Source organism: Nicotiana tabacum, chromosome 3, assembly GCF_000715075.1.
Source record: "Nicotiana tabacum cultivar K326 chromosome 3, ASM71507v2, whole genome shotgun sequence".
Lineage (NCBI taxonomy): Eukaryota > Viridiplantae > Streptophyta > Magnoliopsida > Solanales > Solanaceae > Nicotiana > Nicotiana tabacum.
In genome coordinates this window covers 179,245,470-179,265,511 of record NC_134082.1, presented here as the reverse complement: position 1 = coordinate 179,265,511, position 20,042 = coordinate 179,245,470, and the positions used below count along the sequence as shown (strand labels likewise).

At 36.9% G+C, this 20,042-nt stretch overlaps 1 long non-coding RNA gene across 1 annotated transcript; it reads right to left on the bottom strand.

Annotated features, from left to right (window-relative positions):
* Nucleotides 1-10,565: 10,565 nt before the first annotated feature.
* LOC142175338 (uncharacterized) lies at nucleotides 10,566-14,887 on the bottom strand. Its single transcript, XR_012704357.1, has 3 exons — nucleotides 13,980-14,887; nucleotides 11,392-11,864; nucleotides 10,566-11,291 (listed from the first exon to the last, which is right to left on the bottom strand). It is a non-coding gene; the product is annotated as an uncharacterized LOC142175338 (long non-coding RNA).
* Nucleotides 14,888-20,042: the final 5,155 nt, after the last annotated feature.

Here is a 20,042-nt window from a genome sequence, read left to right as displayed (position 1 = left end):
CTTCTTTCACTTTGGTATAATTTTTCATTGCAATTACATGGCCTTTTATAGGCATAAAAAGTAAAGATGATGGACATAAAATAGGAAATTTAATCTTTAAGTTATTCACAACATGGGCATCCAATGTAGCATCCAATGTAGTATCCAATGTAGCATCCAAAGTAGTATCCAATGTAGTATCCAAAGTAGTATCCAATGTACAAACTATTCATAACACTCCCCATTGAATGTCCATGTAAGATAATGTGCCTCATTAAAAACTTACAAAAAAAATATTGGGATGTACATAGTTATTTATAATATGCATTGCTTGATGTCTCATTAAAAACCTTACCAGGAAAACTCAGTGGGACAAAACCTTGGTTAAGGAAAAGAGTGCAGCGTGTAGTTACTCCCCCTGATGAAAAATCACTTAATGTCTCGAAGACGACGCATTCCAATCTTATATATCAGCTTTTCAAATATTGAGGTTGGTAATGCCTTAGTGAACAGATCAGCCAAATTATCACTTGAACGAACTTGTTGTACATCTATTTCACCATTCTTCTGAAGATCATGAGTGAAAAAGAATTTCGGTGAAATATGTTTTGTTCTATCCCCTTTGATATATCCTCCTTTCAATTGAGCTATGCATGCAGCATTGTCTTCATACAATATTGTTGGAATATTCTCTTTCGAAGAAAGACCACATGTTTGTTGAATGTGTTGAGTTGTAGATCTTAACCAAACACATTCTCGACTTGCTTCGTGAATGGTTATTATCTCTACATGATTTGAAGAAGTAGCAACCATAGTTTGTTTTGTCGAACGCCATGATATGGATGTACCTCCACTTGTAAATAAATAGTCTGTCTGAGATCGACCTTTGTGTGGATCAGACAAATATCCTGCATCTGCATAACCAATCAATGATGGCTTGGATTCATTTGAATAAAATAAACCCATATCAATGGTCCTTTGGAGGTATCTGAATATATGTTTAATACCATTCCAGTGTCTTTGTGTTGGCGAAGTACTAAATCTTGCCAATAAGCTTACTGAGAAAGCTATATCTGGTCGGGAATTATTGGCAAGATACATTAATGCCCCAATTGCACTAAGATATGGTACTTTGGCACCAAGAAGCTCTTCATCATTTTCATGAGGTCGGAATGGATCTTTCTTTATATCAAGTGATCTCACAACCATCGGGGTACTCAATGGATGTGCTTTATCCATATAGAATCGCTTTAAAATCTTTTCGGTGTATGTCGATTGATGGACAAATATTCCATCTTTCATATACTCAATTTGTAGACCAAGACAAAATTTTGTCTTTCCAAGATCTTTCATTTCAAATTCTTTCTTCAAATAGTCTACTGTTTTTGGAAGCTCCCCAGGAGTTCCAATGATATTTAAATCATCAACATACACGGCTATTATAACAAATTCAGATCCAGATCTTTTTATAAAGACACAGGGACAAATTGGATCATTCTTGTACCCTTCTTTCAACAGGTATTCACTCAGGCGATTGTACCACATACGTCCTGATTGTTTCAATCCGTATAAAGATTTCTGAACCTTTATTGAACAAGTTTCTCGAAAATTTTTATATGTTTCTGGCACTTTAAATCCCTCAGGTACTTTCATAAAAATTTTGTTGTCTAATGATCCATACAAATAGGCTGTAACAACATCCATTAGATGCATATCAAGTTTTTCTTGTACTGCCATATTTATGAGATACCTGAAGGTGATAGCATCCACTACAGGAGAATATGTCTCCATATAATCAATTCCATGTCTTTGAGAAAACCCTTGTGCCACAAGTCGTGCTTTATATCTAACGACTTCATTTTATCATTTCGTTTTCGCACAAAAACCCATTTATACCCTACTGGCTTTATGCCTTCAGGTGTTCGAACTATGGGTCCGAAGACTTCACGTTTTCCAAGTCAAGTTAACTCTGTCTGGATAGCGTCTTTCCATTTGGGCCAATCATTTCTCTGTCTACATTCATTGACAGATTTTGGTTCAAGATCCTCATCTTGTTGCATTATTTCAACAGCAACATTATAAGCAAAAATGTTATCGATAACAATATTATTTCGGTTCCATCTTTTCCCGGTTGAGACGTAACTTATTGATATCTCTTCATTTTCATTATTTTTAGGTACCTGGACATCCTCTAAGGTCTTATCATTTGTTACGTCTTGGGGCTCTTCTTGAGCCACTACCTCTGTGTTATGTTCACTTTGATCACTTGCTCCTTTTCTTCTTCGAGGATTTTTATCTTTAGAACCGATTGGTCTACTACGTTTCAAGCATGGATTAGACTCATTTGCTTTAATTAATTGTTCTGTCAGGATATCAACTCGAATTGGAGCATTAGCAGCTGGAATATGTGACTTAGTCACCCTTGGTAGGTTAGTGAATGCATCTGGCAATTGATTTGCAATATTTTGTAAATGAATAATCTTTTGAACCTCTTGTTCACATTGATTTGTTCGAGGATCTAAATGAGACAGTGATAATGCATTCCAATCTATCTTCTTTTTCAGCTGCTTATTTTCTCCCCCTAATGTTGGATATACTGATTCATTAAAATGGCAATCAGAAAATCTTGCCGTAAATAAATCTCCAGTCATCGGCTCTAGATATTTTATAATAGAAGGAGATTCATATCCAACATATATCCCCAACCTTCTTTGAGGACCCATCTTTGTGCGTTGTGGTGGAGCAATTGGAACATATATCGCACAACCAAAGATCCTAAGATGGGAAATATTTGGCTCCTGACCAAAAGCCAATTGCAATGGGGAGACTTTATGATAACTTGTGGGCCTTATCCGCACAAGTGCTGCTGCGTGCAAAATAGCATGACCCCATACTGAAATGGGAAGTTTTGTTCTCATAAGCATTGGTCTAGCAATTAATTGGAGGCATTTGATCAATGATTCTGCTAGACCATTTTGTGTATGAACATGAGCAACAGGATGCTCAATTGTTATCCCAGTTGAAATACAATAATCATTAAAGACTTGGGATGTAAACTCATCAGCATTATCAAGACGAATTGTCTTAATTGCATAATCTAGAAATTGTGCTCTTAGCTTTATTATTTGAGCCAACAATCTCGCAAATGTCATATTGCGAGTTGATAGTAAGCACACATGTGACCATCTTGTAGATGCATCTACCAAAACCATATAATATTTGAATGGTCCACATGGAGGGTGAATGGGCCCACATATATCATCTTGTATACGTTCCAGAAATGCAGGGGATTCCATCCTAACTTTAATAGTTGATGGTCTAATAATTAATTTTCCTTGAGAACACGCAGCACAAGAGAATTCCTTAAATTGAAGAATCTTCTGATTCTTCATTGCATGTCCATGTGAATTCTCAATTATTTTATGCATCATATTAGAACCAGGATGGCCCAGCCGGTCATGCCAAATAATAAAATTATCTTAATTAGTAAATTTCTCGTTTACTACGCATGTGTTTCAATCCTGCTAATACTTGTGTAGTATAAGCCGGAGGAAAGAGCATGTAACATTTCAAGCACATATTTCTTACCGGACATTATTGTAGTAATATAAAGATATTCAATGTTTTCATCATTTGTAGTCTCAATATGATAGCCATTTTGGCGAATATCTTTGAAACTTAATAAGTTTCTTTGAGATTTACTACAATATAGTGCTTCATCAATAGCCAAATTTGTTCCTCCTGGTAGTAATAAATTGGCTCTTCCAGAACCTTCAATTAATCTTGTACTACCTGATATTGTATTAACATTCGCTTCTTTCATTACCAAAAAAGAGAAATATCTCTTATCTTTTAAAATAGTGTGTGTTGTAGCACTATCCAGAAGACATATATCATCCTTATTAATCTTGAATTCAACTGAAGACTGGGGAATTTTCATATTCTTCACAAAAAAAGACAAATAATACATCATAGGAAATATGAAAGACAAGCAGGAAAAAAACATTAAGAAATACATTAGAAATGTAGAAACTAGCAACACATGATGCATTAGGAAAATACACTCAAGAAAAATAAACTAGTTGCAAACATAAACATAACAACTTTTATAGCTTCATTCCCCAGTAAGATGATTAGTTCTTCAGTCAATATCCTCAAAGAAGTCCCCAACTTCTAAATGAGTAATATTTGTTAGGCCTTCAAAATCATCATCTTTATATGCAAGATGTGCCTTAGAATCATATTTATTTGAGGGATCTGCTTCATCATCATTATTTTGAAAGGTCAAGTGTGCCTCCACATTATTTTCTTTTTTCTTTAGGGAGGCTTGATAAAGTTTGACAAAATGTTCTGGCGTACGACAAATGTGTGCCCAATGACCTCTCATACCACATCGGTGACACATACTAGCTTTACCTTTTGAATGATTAATTTGAGAACCCTTATTGTTCTCCAATTTATTTCCACCATAATGACGATAATTGTTTTGCCCCCTGCCACGTCCACGTTTACGACCATGTCCACGACCACGGTAATTATTTTATTTTCTTTCAAACTTATCATATGTTGCTACAGCATTCACTTCCGGAAATGGAGCTGGCCCAGTGGGACGGGCTTCATAATTTTTCATTAATAGAGTATTATTCTGCTCGGCCACAAGTAGGCATGTGATTAACTCAGAATATTTCTAAAAACCTTTTTCACGGTATTGTTGTTGTAGTACCATATTTGAAGCGTGAAAAGTAGAAAATATTTTTTCCAATAAGTCCTCATCTGTGATAGTGTCTCCACATAATTTTAATAGAGAACTTACTTTAAAGATAGCAGAATTATACTCACTTACGGTTTTAAAGTCTTGCAACCTTAAATGTATCCACTCATACCGAGCTTTTGGTAATACTGTAAGTTTTAGGTGGTCATATCGATCCTTCAAATTAATCCATAATTCAATTGGATCTTTTACGGTTAAATATTCAGTTTTTAACCCTTCATGTAGATGATGATGAAGGAAAATCATGGCCTTCGCTTTATCCTGATTTGATGCTTCATTTCCTTGTATAATAGTATTTCCAAGACCTTTAGCGTCAAGGTGAATTTCAGCATCAAGAACCCATGATAAATAGTTCCTCCCGGTGATGTCAAGTGCCACAAATTCAAGTTTTGATAAATTTGACATAGTGAAAACTATCATAAAAGATGAATAAGTTAGAGAAATAATTATAATACTAATAAACAATTAATAAAAATAAAACGATTAAGGTAAAAGAAATAAAAATAGAGCTATATCATGTTAACAATCTACTATTTCATTTTATTCTTGCCATAAAGTAGAAATTGCATACTTGTTTCATTTCACTTTATATACTTGTTTTATTTCACTTTATATTATTGATATATATGTGTTAATAGAACTGAACGTGACTAACATTATTTATATGTTCCAATAAATATAAAGTAATTAAACTATAAAATTATTGCTTGCCAATTTATTTCTCACAGTTCTTCAAAATGCCTTAAAGATATGTTTTGATCTAGGGAGTCCATGAATATTATAAGTATGACATTAGTGCATAGCTAGTTTGATGACTTTGAGGTCCTCTAAGAGTTGAGCACGGAAGGAAATAGTTATTTTATCACTGCAATGTACTTAAACTATTTAAGATGCCCAAGCGCACAAGTAATCTGCAAACAATGAGCATATGATATGTACTGCCATAAATAAAATGATTATAATGATACATACCTTAATAAAATATGGCTCAACTTAGCGGGAGTTAATAATAAAATTAGAGCTTCGTGTTGATAACGTGTTATAAAATAAAAGCAATGCAGTAAAATGTAAACAAGAAGAGATAGAGAGAATGGAGAAGTATTTTCTTCTTTCACTTTGGTGTAATTTTTCATTGCAATTATATGGCCTTTTATAGGCATAAAAAGTAAAGATGATGGACATAAAATAGGAAATATCTTTAAGTTATTCACAACATGGGCATCCAATGTAGCATCCAATGTAGTATCCAATGTAGCATCCAAAGTAGTACCCAATGTACAAACTATTCATAACACAGTCATATATATAAACGCGATGAGATTCGAAATTATATGTTCAAGTCAACTTTAAATTAAATGGGAGCACATAGAATTATTTGAGAAGTGCTCTTGCATTTCACAAGTTAATCAGATTATATTTATGTGGAAGATAAAACGTCGATTACATCATTTTCAACAATCAGGGAAGAAAAGAGAGAGAGAGAGAGAGAGAGAATCATGTATATATAGTGTAAAGGGTAATAGTCATCCATCCTTCTAAATGGGCACTTAAATTTCTTATATATTAGCAAAACAATATAATGTTTCATCAATATAATCCACTGTTATTATTATGCCTGTATTTGTAAATAATGATTCTGGAAATTAGGACGTTATCTTATAAACGTAAATACAAATAAAATAGAAATTAATTCGAACTCACTGAATTCACAGTGTTTCCTTAAGGAATTTAATCCCCTCCTTGTACCCAAGGTTATGGATTATTTCCTCCCAGGTTAGAACGAATTACACACTGGTGTAGCGGTACTTCAAACCCCAGTGTTTCAGCAAATATAAAGTTCGGCAGCAAATCACATTTACGGATACTTTGTTTGTAGTTTAAAACAATGCAGAACAAGGGAGGAAAACTCAAAAGTCGAAAGGACATTATGAGAGGAAGGAATGCAAATTATAGCTAACGTTGAGTTTTCGGTGAAGAGAAGATCAATAGCTCTCAATTCTATTTCGGTGTATGATTCTCCAACTGCTGTTGCTTATATTTATAGCAGTCAGTTGTGAGACCCGCCCCCTCTCTATGGTGGAGCATGCACTAGCTTGTTATGGAGCAAGCACTTAGCCATGGTGGGAGGAGCACTAGGAGGCTGCTATTGCAACTGGTGGTACAATACAAGGATTGGAACATATCTATTACAAACACGGATAATATTACGTCAATATTTACTATTAACAAATAAATTTGATCCAAAATATTAATCAATCAATTGACCAAATCCAAATCCAAATCCGAAGCCGAAGCTGAAGCCGTAGCCGAAGCCGAGCCGACCGAGCGAGCGAGCGACGACGACGGCGCGAGGCTTGCCTTTTTCCTAACTCTTTAAGAGCTACATGAAGTGCATTTGTATATAAACCTACCAAACTCATTTTCCTCTACCAATGAGGGACAATGTCTCATTAAAAGGAGAGGGAAACTTAAAATTTTACTCAAAATTTTCATTTCCCTCCATTTCTCATTCACCCTCTTTTTAATACCTTTCTATATTAAAAAGAAACTCAACAATCCCCCACATGAATGGGGAATGGCTATATCACGGAAGTATGCATGAAAAACTTGTGTGATTTGCAAGCAAGGATTAATTGCATCTGAATAAGTAGGTTTCCCTTTGAACTTTCCGTAGTGAACTTATGTCGGATATACTCGGTCAATCGATAGATTTGATATCTTTGAACCGTCGAACTTTAGTGTATACCTAGACAACCATAAGTCACACAATCAATCCCTTAACCATCTTTGGTTATCATTTTTGTGTTCGTTTCAGCCATGAACACTGCCTGATTTCATAAGTGCGTAGAGAATTGGCCTTGCAAAATTATCCTTGAAGCGGCTAACACTTCACACTTACATAGGTGATTCCTAAATGTGTCATCCTGTAGATACACTATTTGATATACCCTGTATCAAATTTAGAAATCAATAAAAAGCCTTAATATTTTATCCTTGGTACTGAACATTGTCTCATCACGAGAATGGACTAAATATTTTGTTGACAATGTTGAACCGTCATTAATGACTTTGTTTGATCTCCTTGAACCTAAATCTTGGGATCTCTAGTCTTCTAGGTAGAGTTACCGCCACAATGACTTGTTCTCGGCCATAGTCCCATTCCCCTCAATGATTTCTCAACCACCTCTCTAGTTAGGCCTTTTGTAGGTGGATCCGACACATTATCACTTGACCTTACATAGTCAATCGTGATAATTCCTCTAGAGAGTAGTTGCCTAACGGTTTTATGTCTTCGTCGTATATGACGAGATTTACCGTTATACATAACGCTCCCAGCCCTTCCAATTGCTGCTTGGCTATCACAATGTATGCATATTGGTGCCAACGGTTTGGGCCAAAATGGAATGTCTTCCAAGAAATTCTGGAGCCATTCAGCTTCTTCACCGGCTTTATCTAAGGCTATGAACTCAGCCTCCATTGTAGAGCGGGCAATACATGTTTGTTTGGACGACTTCCAAGATACCGCTCCTCCACCAATAGTGAATACATATCCACTTGTGGACTTCGAATCAGTTGAACCGGTGATCCAATTTGCATCACAATATCCTTCAATCACCGCAGGATATTTATTGTAGTGCAAATCAAAGTTTTGGGTATGTTCTAAATATCCCAAAACTCGTTTCATTGCCATCCAATGAGATTGACCTGGATTGATAGTGTATCGACTCAGTTTACTTATAGCACAAGCTATATCTGGTCGTGTACAATTCATGATGTACATTAAGCATCCCAAAACACGAGCATAATCCAATTGTGATATGCTTTGGCTTTTGTTCTTTGCTAATGCAAGATTCACGTCAATTGGAGTCTTTGCAACTTTAAAGCCTAAGTGCTTGAATTTTTCAAGTACTGAATTAATATAATGAGATTGTGACAATGCCAGACCTTAAGGAGTCTTTTGGATCTTAATCCCCAGAATTAAATCAGCAACTCCTAAGTCCTTCATATCAAACTTGCTAGTTAGCATACGCTTAGTCGCATTTATGTTGGCAATGTCATTACTCATTATCAGCATATCATCCACATATAGGCAAAACAATGACTATGTGATTTGGAACATTTTTAATGTACACACATTTATCACATTCATTTATCTTAAAACCATTTGACAACATTGTTTGGTCAAATTTCGCTTGCCATTGTTTTGGTGCTTATTTTAGTCCGTAAAGGGACTTAACAAGTCTACATACCTTATTTTCTTTACCTGGAACCACAAACCCTTCAGGTTGTTCCTTGTAAATTTCTTCCTCTAACTCTCCATTTAAGAAGACCGTTTTAACATCCATTTGATGAATTTCAAGACCATACACTGCAGCTAATGCTACTAACATCCGTATGGACGTAATCCTTGTAACTGGGGAGTATGTATCAAAGTAGTCAAGACCTTCTCGTTGTCTATACCCTTTGACAACAAGTCTTGCCTTAAATTTATCAATAGTGCCATCATCTTTCATTTTTCTCTTAAAAATCCATTTAGAACCCAAAGGTTTATTTCCAGGAGGAAGATCAACCAATTCCCATGTATGGTTGTTCAATATGGATTCTATTTCACTATTGACCGCCTCTTTCCAGAACAATGATTTCGAAGAAGACATAGCTTTTTTAAATGTTCGAAACTTATTTTTTAATAAGAAAGTCACAAAATATGGTCCAAACAAAGTAGACGTTCTTTGACGTTTACTACATCTTGGATCCTCCTGATAAAATGTACTTTCTTTTGTTTCTTCCCGAGGTCGTTTAGATCCTTCATCAAACAACTCACATTCCTTTTTATACAGATATATATTTTCAAAGAACTCAACATTATCTGATTCTATAACCGTATTATTATGAATGTCAGGATTTTCTGATTTATGAACCAGAAATCGATATGCTTTACTACTGGTCGCATATCCTATGAAAACACAATCAATTGTTTTCAGTCCTATTTTTACCCTTTTGGGTTTAGGAACTTGTACTTTTGCCAAACACCCCCACACTTTAAAATAATTCAAGTTGGGATTCCTTTCTTTCCATTTTTTATATGGAATGGATTGTGTTTTGCTATGGGGTACTCGATTTAGTATTCGGCTAGCCGTAAGAACAACTTCCCCCCACAAGTTCTGTGGCAATCCAGAACTTATCAACAATGCGTTCATCATCTCCTTTAATGAACGATTCTTTCTTTCCGCAATCCCATTGGATTAGGGCGTGTAAGGGGCTGTTGTTTGATGAATAATTTCATATTCTAAACATATTTGTTCAAAAGGAGATTCATATTCACCACCCCTATCACTTCTTATCATTTTGATTTTCTTGTTAAGTTGCGTTTCAACTTCATTTTTGTATTGCTTGAATGCGTCTATTGCTTCATCTTTACTTTTAAGTAAGTAAATATAGCAATATCGAGTACTGTCATCAATAAAAGTTATGAAATACTTCTTTCCACCGCGAGATGGTATTGACTTCATATCACAAATATCTGTGTGAATTAAGTCTAAAGGATTTGAATTCCTTTCTACCGACTTATAAGGATGTTTAACATACTTAGATTCCACACATATTTGACATTTTGATTTTTTGCATTCAAACTTAGGTAATACTTCCAAGTTAATCATTTTTCGCAAGGTTTTATAATTGCCATGACCCAAACGTACATGTCATAAATCATTTGACTCAAGTAAGCAAGAAGAAGCTGAAATTTTATTATTAGTTTCAACAACTATTACATTCAGCTTGAAAAGGCCCTCGGTAAGGTAACCTTTTCCTACAAACATTTCATTCTTACTAATCACTACCTTGTCAGATACAAAAACGCACTTGAAATCGTGCTTTACAAGAAGTCCAGTAGAGACTAAGTTCTTCCTAATCTCGGAAACATGAAGGACGTTGTTCAAAGTCATGACCTTGCCAGAAGTCATCTTGAGAAATATCTTATCCTATCCTTCAATTTTTGTTGTAGCAGCATTTTCCATAGAGAGCGTCTCTTCGGGTCCAGCAGAAGCATATGTAGAAAATGCTTCCCTCACAGCACAAATATGGCGAGTGGCTCCAGAATCAATCCACCACTCCTTTGGGTTTCCTACCAGGTTGCATTCAGAAAGCATGGCGCACAAGTCATCAACATCATTATGCTTTTCTACCATGCTTGCTTGACCCATTTGCTTGTCTTTCTTCCGAGCACGTTACTCCGTAGATTTGTGTCCGATTTTCCCACAGTTGTAGAAGTTTCCACTGAACCGCTTCTTGCTTGGGTTGTATTTCGGACCAGAAGCCTTCTTTCTCTTTTTGTTATCTTCAACTTTTGCTCCCATTATTGTTGAATTTCCACGGCCTCTCCTTTCAGCAGCTTTATTGTCCTCTTCGATTCTCAATCGAACAATGAGATCTTCAAGGGACATTTCCTTTCATTTGTGTTTCAAATAATTTTTGAAGTCCTTCCACAATGGAGGCAACTTCTCAATTATTGCTGCTACTTGGAATGCTTCATTGATGACAAGACCTTCAATGAAAATTCTGTTAGTAAAATTACTAAAAATTTTACTTTCAACATCAGTATTCTTTTGAAATATACCTTCAGCAAGTAGATCATGAATAATTACCTGCAATTCCTGGACTTGGGTAATAACAGACTTGCTATCTACCATTTTGTAGTCCAAAAATTTTGAAACGACGAATTTCTTCATCCTGGCATCTTCAGTTTTGTATTTCTTTTCAAGCGCATTCTACAATTCTTTTGACGTCTCCACGCCACTGTATACATTATAAAGATTATCCTCCAGTCCGCTAAGAATATAATTCCTGCACAAGAAGTCAAAATGCTTCCACGCCTCAATCACGAGAAAGCTTTCATTCTATGGTGTTTCATCTAGAAGATCAGGAACATCTTCCTTGATGAACTTCTGTAGACATAACGTAGTCAAGTAGAAGAACATCTTCTGCTGCCAGCACTTGAAATCCATCCCAGAAAATTTTTCGGGTTTCTCTGTCGGTGCCAACATCGGAGTTCGACTTGTCGATGCGTTGGCAGTCATCATCGGAACAGCTTGATTTCCGTTGTCATTCGCCATTTTTTCTGGAAAAAAATGACACAAACAAACATTTAAAAGTGGAGTAAAAATCATGTAGATTTTAATCTCCAACAAAACGACACGAAGGCTTTAAAACTGGAGTAAAAATCACGTAGATTTTAATCTCCAACAAACCACCACGAAGGCTTTACTATCCAAACTGGAGTACACAAAAACCACAAAGGTTATAGTTTCCAGAATAATAAAAGTAACACAAATACAGAAATTAAAATTATTAAATTCCTTAAGCTTGTTATTATTATGCCTGTATTTGTAAATAATAATTCTGAAAATTAGAACATTAGCTTATAAACGTAAATATAAATAAAACAGAAATTAATTCGAGCCCACTGAATTCACAGTGTTTCCTTAAGGAATTTAATCCCCTCCTAGTACCCAAGGTTATGGATTATTTCCTCCCAGGATAGAACGAATTACACACTGGTGTAGCGGTACTTCAAACCCCAGTGTTTCAGCGAATACAAAGTTCGGTAGCAAATCACACTTAAGGATACTTTGTTTGTAGTTTAAAACAATGCTGAACAAGGGGAGGAAAACTCAGAAGTCGAATGGAAATTCTGAGAGGAAGGAATGCAAATTATAGCCAACGTTGAGTTTTCGGTGAAGAGAAGATCAATAGCTCTCAATTCTGTTTCGGTATGTAATTCTCCAACTACTGCTGCTCATATTTATAGCAGTCAGTTGTGAGACCCGCCCCCTCTCCATGGTGGAGCATGCACTAGCTTGTTATGGAGCAAGCACTTAGCCATGGTGGGAGGAGCACTAGGCGGCTGCTATTGAAACTGGTGGTACAATACACGGATTGGAACATATCCGTTACAAACACGGATAATATTACGTTAATATTTAATATTAACAAATAAATTTGGTCCAAAAAATTAATCAATCAATCGATCATTTGTAACACCTCCTTTTTACCTACACCCCGTAAAAGGTATAAATACAAGAGAGTTTTTCCAACTAAAGGACAATCGAAACGGGATCGTTTATTTATTAAAAATCAGAATCGCCACTTGGGATAATTTAGGGTGTCCCAAGTCACCGGTTTAAATCCCGAGTCGAGGAAAAGATTGACTTTATATTACAGTCTGCAAACCAGAAATTTGAGTAAGGAATTCTGTTAACCCGAGAGAAGGTTTTAGGCATTCCCAAGTTCCGTGGTTCTAGCACAGTCGCTCTGATCATACTTGGCTTATTAAAATTGCTTATTTTAGATCCTATGTGCATTTACCCCTTTACCGCTTTTTAATTAAGAAAATTATCTTGAACTGAGTCACGCGTACGTGTACCCATTTGTTTGGCACGTCAAAATCATGTCACGCGAATGTGTCCACAATTAATAACGCTTATTATTATTAAGAAAGTTTAGCCGAAGTTACGCAAACGTATACTCCGATTTTGTTTTTAGAAATAGTAACTGTGTCACGCGAACGTGTCCATAATCACGATAGTATTTTAAACGGGCCTAAAGCAAACTACAAACATTCAACTTTGTGAGGGCCATAAAAATTCAACTAAATGGCACACCTCGATTTCTAAAGGATTAAAATTAATTAAGTGAGGACCATGAGTTATGGAGAAGTGATGTGAAGAATGGAGTAAACTAGTTAACAACTCTCAACAACCCAACTTCTTAAAACCAAAAATATATTATAAGGTCTAAATCTCCCCAATTTTATATCAAAGACCAAAGACTAGATTTCAAACACCACGCAACGGCCCAAATTCCATAACCCTTTTGAGTTACTCTATTTTGTTCCCTTTTCCAAATCTTATTTGACCAAAATAGGTGTTTCATGCAAGATAAATCTAGAATTGATATATGCATCTCAAGCACTCAAATGGACTGCACATGAAGCAAATAACTTGAAATAAGAAAATATCTACGATATTGCTATATGATGTTAAACCTTCAAAACCAAAAAAAGAAAAAGAAAAGAAAAAAAAATATGCGTCAAACTCATTCAACAGATTCATGATCTTAACATATTTGCAACCACAAGCATATCATTTCAACTTAAACACTCATTAATGTAGACAAAATTCCAATAAATATCATGGAAGCAAAAGCAGAAGAATTAAAAAGGAGAAGATGAGACCTTTAGATAACTCTGAGCCGATGTACAAACAGTCCAAACGGAAATTATCCAAAAGCGAAAATCAGGACAGGGCGTGGATAGAGGAAACCTCGCCGGGAAACTTCGACGACCTTGACGACCTGAGCTCGACTTAAGAGACCAGCAGCAGTTAAAGAAGCTGAAGCTGCTACGTTTATAGTAAGAATAAACTGGTCAGAGATGGTGAAACTCCGGCAAAACGCCGGAAAAAGCAGCAACGTCGAGTTTCAGCAGCTCGAGCTCGACAGAAAGAATTGACAGCGATAATCATAGACCGTAACCAACATACAGCAACTTCCACACGACTCAAACTCGCAAACGACTCCAGACCTCAGCTAAACATCCATGTTTCAGAAACTAAGAATCAAACCAAGGATGAGGAAGACGAAATATTTTTTGGACTGTTTTTCGACTTTCTGAAATCTCGAACCTGCCTTACGCTCGTTCCTTCACTCCGTTCATGTGCGTGACTATGTGTGTGTGAAAGTGAAGCTCGCCAGATATGGTGTCGCTGGCGGAAGGTCTGGCGGGTCAAAGTCGACGAGAAGGGTGGTAGGGAGATGGGTGTTGGGTCGTTATTTGAGGTGTTACGGCGAGCTCGCCGCTGGTGAGGAGAGGAGAATTTGAGGGGTCGTTTGGGTGGGGAGAAAGACGAGATCGTGGGGGGTGCTTGAAGAAGATAGACGGAAGAGGGGTGGGGGTCGTTCTCTGGTATTGATTTTGTGAAGAAGATGATGCGCCGCTTTTCGTTTTTGTTTTCGTTCAGCCTATTTCATTTTAGCGTCCTCTTTTTGTGTTTTTCCCCCTTAGATTTTTAGGTACTAATTTATAGGTAGAGTCTAGGTTTTTGGTAGGGTTTTAGGTTAAGGGGTATGGGCCTAGGAATTGTGAGCTTGACAATTGTGGGCTATGTCCAAAATTAGGCCTAAAGATGGGTTGCTCGAGCCCAAGCTCTATTCTTTCGCTGCGAATGAGATTAAAAATACGGGCCCATTTGTTAATTATTTCTACTATTCAAATAATTATTAAAATAAAACTAATCATTAAAACAAATCTATTTTTGGTATTTTCAAATATCATATTAAAATAAAATTACTATTGTTGTATATATTTTTTAAGATTTGTTTTTATTAAAAATGACTACAAAACATTAATGAACCTATTTTTGTGATTTTTTATTTTTTTGTAATAAAATAAAGTAAAAGAGTCAAAATTACTTAAAATATCTATATTACGCCTAAATTAAATATTTTACGCTAATATATAAAAACTCTTGGGGAGGGTCAAAAATCACATGTCTACAACTGTCCCTCTTTGACTGGAAACGTACAGAGTTTTCAGACAAAGATTGACTAGACAGGTTTTTTGACCCGACCCTTATTTGGAGAGACTAAAACTGAGAAAGAGGGGAATATGACCGAGCCCTGGTATCTGGACTGCCTACATATCCTTGGCTATAAAGGAATCAGGCCACGTGTAGTTCAGAGATGAGTGGGATGACAGAGTATGCCGAGGTGGAGATCCGATCGAGGTGCCGTTCCGCTGAGGTTCCGGTCCGCGGTCCATGTTGTTACATCAAAATCAAAACATGAAAAAGACTAGCTAAGCCTATCAATTACGAGTTACAAGATTCCTATCTATAAGTCTTCTGAAGCTTGATCTTGAGTCTTGAGTGGTTCTTCATGCAGACTTTAGATTTGAACCTTCACGCTCGCCAGTTGCAGGTTCTAGCTCGTTCTTCTCCAGATTTTCGGACCAAGACCGTACATGTATTGCTTGTGACCTCGGCCATGTCTTGAGCAGCTCACATCCTTCATCAACTTCTGCATTTGGATAAACTTGTTGCTTTTCTCTCTTTTCCTTTATTGATTAACTTCTGTTGATCATCTAGGACTGCTGACTCGCATTCTTGATGCGAACTTCTTTCGTTACATGACTTGAATTGCATTCTGAATTGAATTCCCTTTTTCCCAGGTGGGCGCCTGATTGCTGAACTTGAACCGTCTTATCTTGTTACTTGACACTGTTTTCCCTTGCACCTTGAACCATTTTCCCTTGAAACTTGAACTGTCTTCCTTCGACACTGCATTCCCTAGAAACTTGAGTTGTCTCCCCTTGTTCTCTAGTGGGCGCCTGATTACAACAAAATAGACAAAACAAAGAAATTTTTTGTGCCCCAGTTTGCACTAGGAAGATTTGTGAGTTGTTAGAAAATTGTAAACCACTTGTACTATTGATGCAGTGATGAAATTAAACTAAAGAATAGACTAGTAAAACTATAGCTAAGCTTGACTAAAGTAAAAACTGACCCTATTCTCCAGACGGGGCTCCCTGACTGCTGACGTGAAATGTATTCCCTGCTCTTCAGGCGGGCTCCTGACTGCTGACTTGAAATGTATTCCCTGCTCTCCAGGCGGGCTCCTGATTGCTGGACTTGAAATGTATTCCCTGCTTTCTAGGCGGGCTCCTGACTTCTAGCTTGAAATGTATTCCCTACTCTCCAGGCGGGCTCCTAACTTCAAGATAGACAAAACAAGGAATTTGAAAGCTAAAATTTAAATTGTACTCCCTTATTCTCCAGGCGGGCTCCTGACTGCTACGCTTGAAAGTATTCTCTGCTCTCCAGGCGGGCTCCTGACTTCAACTTGAAATGTATCCCCTGCTCTCTAGGCAGGCTACTGACTTCATAATAAACAAAACAAGTAATTTGAAAGCCAAAATTTAAATTGTACTCCCTTGTTCTCCAGGCGGGCTCCTGACTGCTAACTTGAAAGTATTCCCTGCTCTCCAGGCGGGCTCCTGACTTCAAAACAAAGCAAAGAATTTGAAAAATAAAACTTTAAATTGTACTCCCTTGTTCTCCATGCGGGCTCCTAACTGCTGCGCTTGAAAGTATTCCCTTCTCTCCAGGCGGGCATCCTGACTGCTAACTTGAAATATATTCCATGCTCTCCAGGCGGGCTCCTGACTTCAACATAGACAAAAATAAAGAAAATTTTCTGCCCCAGTTTGGTGGCTGGGGACAGATGTGATTGTAAAACTAAATCATATTACCAAATATTACTAAGGATTTGAAAGCTAGGTCCCATTATTCAGGGGGTCCTAACAACTCTTAACTAAACGACAATTTAAAATCTAAGTTATATCTTCTACATGTGTGACTTCTGCTAAATCTTGCTATCTAAGAGGATCTTTAAACTACTCCTCATTATCCAGGAGGGTCCTAAAAATCAAAAGTCTAATCTTATCTTAAGAGTGACAACTTTCATGTCTGAATTATACTGCCCTACAGCAGACTTTACGCTAAATGTTGTTATCTAATCGAAATCTTAAAACTAAGTCACATTATTCAGGAGGGTCCTGAAAACTCATAATTAAATTCTATCTCGAACATGCAAACTTCTAAAACAACTTATATTCTTTTGGGATACATTTATGCTAGATTATGCTATTTTCTGAACTTTAAACTAGGTCCCATTTCCAGGAGGGTCCTGAAAGTTTACGGTCAAACCTGTTTGGTGACTGCCTTTCTCCAAGGAGGGTTTCTCCGAAACAAATGAGTTTTCTGCCCCTGTTTCAAATCAAAGAAAAGTCTTGTCAGCTTAAAAATATGGTGGTTGGTTTGTGGCCTTGACTTTGAGGACGGTTGCTCCTTCACTTCTCATGATAACTGATTTCCCCTCGAGGACCTTGCTTGCTTATGGACTAGCCACTTTCTCTGCCTTCCTTATCACTGAAAATGCCCCTTCTCCGTTTAGACCCAATTCCTTCTATCTGTTGCACTGCTCATGAACTGACATTTACCAACCTTTGTGTTTTACCGAAAATACCTTTAATCCCTCCACCTAACACCCTCCATCTGTTGCATCGTGCTCTTGTGTTGACGTTTACTGGACCTTTGTGTTTCTCATGAATTCCAAAGCACGACAATTGCCACCCACTCATCGTAAATGTTGTTTTTCTTGACTTAAACCACTGGCCTTGGCCTTGAGGTCTATTGCTCCTTCACTTTCCACGATAACTTTGATTTTTGCTCGGTATACCCCGCTTGTCACTGATTAAACACCTTTTGTCGATCTTACCACAGAAAATACCTTTGATCCGTTCACCTAACACCCTCCATCTATTGCATTGTTCCTGAATTGATATGTACCAAACCTTTGTATTTCATAAGGATCCCAAAGAATGTTGATTATTACTAGCTCAATGTGCTTGTTGTTCTTTCCTGACTTATGACACTTTAATGTACTGGCCAGATCCCGTTTTGTGCAATTGAAAAGCTGGTGGCAAATTTTGAAGTCATTTCTCAATTTTTCTGACCAAACAGACTCGGAACGAGGAGGTAAACAAGACAAAAGGAACAGAGTAAAGTACAAGGGAAAGAGATGATTCCTAACAAGAAAACTACAGAGTAGAAACCTATCAGATGTGGATACCAACTCTAATGACCATGACATGCACATGCTGATTAAGTGGCCTAATCTGTCAAACAAATCTGATGTTCAACTCTTGTTATACTCTTGAACCGTGAAACTGGGCTTCGATGCTCCGATCATCCGATCTGATTCACAATCCTCATTCGACTTGTAGTGCCCGGAGGGTTTTCACCATCAAGCTTCTCTCATTTTGTTCTTTCTCTCAACTTACCGTCGCCTTACGGTGCCCGCGAGGGTTTTCACCAATAAGACTCTCTCATTTTCATTATTTTTCTGCTTGGACCAGAGTGTTGCCCCTGATATGAATTACCTCTCCTTGCTTGACTTGGCATTCCTTGAAGACTGATCAAAAGGTCTTTCTTTGGACCGTAACGTGGGCGTTTGGATAGGGTTAAAAAAGAAAGGATATCAAAGGCTCAAAACAATTCACATGGGTTCAACATTACAACTTTCGGAACCAGATTTTCTTACACCAACCACGACTTCTGCCCCAGTTTCTTGCTTGGGGGTTTTTGGATTTTGTTTGATGAGACCGAACCGTGAGGCTGCCTATGTATCCTTAAAAGGAATCAGGTCAAACGTAGTTCATGACATAGGAATTACTTTGTTGTTGTGATTTTCTCTTTTCTCTTTCTTTTCTTTCTCTTTCTTTTCTCTTTTTGTTGTTTTCCTTCTTTTTTTTCCTTTTTTTTCTTTCTGCTTTTCTCTTTTCTTTTCTTTTCTTTCTCTTTCTTTTCTCTTTTCATTTTTCTTCTCCTTTTCCTTTCTTGTTGATTCTTTCTTTTTCTTTCACTTTCTTATCCTCCACACTTGAGTTTCTGAATTGGTGTCAATGATCCGAAAGAGGGGTACGAAAGAAAAATAAATAAGGCTCAAAAAGGGTGACGAGGGATAAAGTGTTTAGATAGAAAATCAAAATACATTCGTCATTCTAACATTCAAAACATGTCAAGTACAAACAACACAATTAAACAAACCAAGGAAAACATTCGTAACATCTTTTGGTTGCGCCAGACTTGATGACAGCACCCACACATTCGTCTTCTACATTTGTTATATCCAAATCACCATTGGACAACACTCTCACTCTCATTACCATGAACGGCCCCCTACAAATTTGGGGCAAACTTGCTTTTATCTTCAAATTGATGCGGCAGGATGCATTTCAATAGGGGTTATTTATGTTCTATCTGCCCCAGTTTCATACAATTCGGGCTTGAAGTGATCTCAACATGCCTTACTTATTTCCCTCAAATGTCCCTATCATCTTCAAAATTGTTTCATTCATTGCCTCATGACTAAACTGAATTTTTAAGACTAGGCCGAGAATTACGCATACATGTCATGTTACTAGAGTCAACAGGAAAAGAACTATAAAAGAAAAGAGAACTAAACGAAAATGACTAGAAATCACAGAAAACAGAAAGTTGCATTAGACAGATGGTGACAGGGTTTGGACAACAAAAAAATAAACTAAACTGGGGCTACAAACCTAGAACAAACCTTGACAACACTAAACAGGCTACTAGACTAAACAAACTAGGCAAAATAAGAGGATAGAAGGGTTTGAGTCACAAGAAAATTTTTCTGGATTACAATCCTGAAATAA